The sequence below is a fragment of the Leptonychotes weddellii genome, chromosome 12 (assembly GCF_054177405.1).
Source record: "Leptonychotes weddellii isolate Sample4059 chromosome 12, ASM5417740v2, whole genome shotgun sequence".
Lineage (NCBI taxonomy): Eukaryota > Metazoa > Chordata > Mammalia > Carnivora > Phocidae > Leptonychotes > Leptonychotes weddellii.
In genome coordinates this window covers 8,940,290-8,941,919 of record NC_138380.1, presented here as the reverse complement: position 1 = coordinate 8,941,919, position 1,630 = coordinate 8,940,290, and positions in this window count along the sequence as shown.

Here is a 1,630-nt window from a genome sequence, read left to right as displayed (position 1 = left end):
GAATGGTTTGATCCCTATCCATCTGAATTCCTGAGAGGAGACGAAATCCAGGTCTCCTACTCCTCCTCCATCTTGCTCCGCCCCCCATATCAATTACTACTAGCAATCCTTTATTCCATCCATACTTAAGAAAAATTTCTGAAATATAAAAATGAATTTGACTTGCTGATGAATTGATTCTGACAGTATATAGATATTCTAAAAATTTATCTTAATCAGATTGTAAGTGATAAGTTATAGATATAAGCTTTATCAATAAATCCTGAGATAAGAGGTGACCTGGGGTATAATCTCCTTTTCTTATTTTTTTTTAAGAATGATTTATTTTTCAATCTGAAGTACAGTTGGCATATAGTATTATATTAGTTTTAGGTATATAACATAATGATTCAGCATTTACATACACTATGAAATGCTCACCATGATAAGTGTATAATATTTAAAAAAAAATTTTGATTCCCTTTTCAAGAGCTTAGAAAAAGTACTAAATTTCTTTATACCAGTCACCTCATTTGAAAAATGCATACAAAAGAAGAGATAGCAGGAAGGGAAACATGAAGGGGGGGAATCGGAGAGGGAGACGAACCATGAGAGACTATGGACTCTGAGAAACAAACTGAGGGTTCTAGAGGGGAGGGGGTGGGGGGATGGGTTAGCCTGGTGATGGGTATTAAAGAGGGCATGTATTGAATGGAACACTGGGTGTTATACACAAACAGTGAATCATGGAACACTACCTCAAAAACTAATGATGTAACGTATGGTGATTAACATAACATAAAAAAAGAATAATAAAAAAATGCATACAATAATATATTTTTTCCATTTCATGGAGATTTTCAAGAGCATCAAATGAACTTTTTCAAAAACTATAAGTGGATGATGAATCTTGGAATGAGGACAGAGCTGGAGAAACCTGATGGCCTGGGTATCTATGGAGATATATTGCAGTGCCAGCAGATAGACCTGTGGTAGAGTTACTGAAAGAGAACATGGTGGAAGGAGAACTTCCAGTACAATGACTGTAACCCATGAGCAGAAAATTTGAACATGTAAAGCTAAAAGAAAAAGAAATTTAGTCAGGATGGAGACAATGAAGAAAACAGGAATAGGATAATTGTGAGCAAATAGAAGAAAGAAGTTGTTATTCTGAGATCACTGACTATGGAAAAAGAGGAAAATAGAGCACAGAATTAGCAATATTTATGATTATCCAGGGGTCTGAGAGCAGTTTTCTGAAAGAACTATGGTAGGGTCTGTCACCACGATAAACTTAATTTATTTTGCATAGTTCAGGATACAGTTGGCTTCTCCAAATCTCAGGTTGCCTCAGTGTTAGTAATGTCTTGATTACATCCCAACACAGTACCACTTAAGAAATTTAAGTGGGCTGATAGACACTAGAGTAAATCAAGGTGGTAGAAGATGGTATAGGAGGAAAAGGGTCAAACTATAAATCTACATTTTGTGGTAGAAAGAGCCCTAAGGGCAGAGGGGATGGAAACAGGGGCAACAATTAGTTATTTTTTCTGTCCTGGCTCTAGTATGTGTTAACCTACTATTTTGGGTAAACACGTTAATCTCACTGAACCTCAATCTTGCCATGTATAAAACCAGGATCATGCTTTAT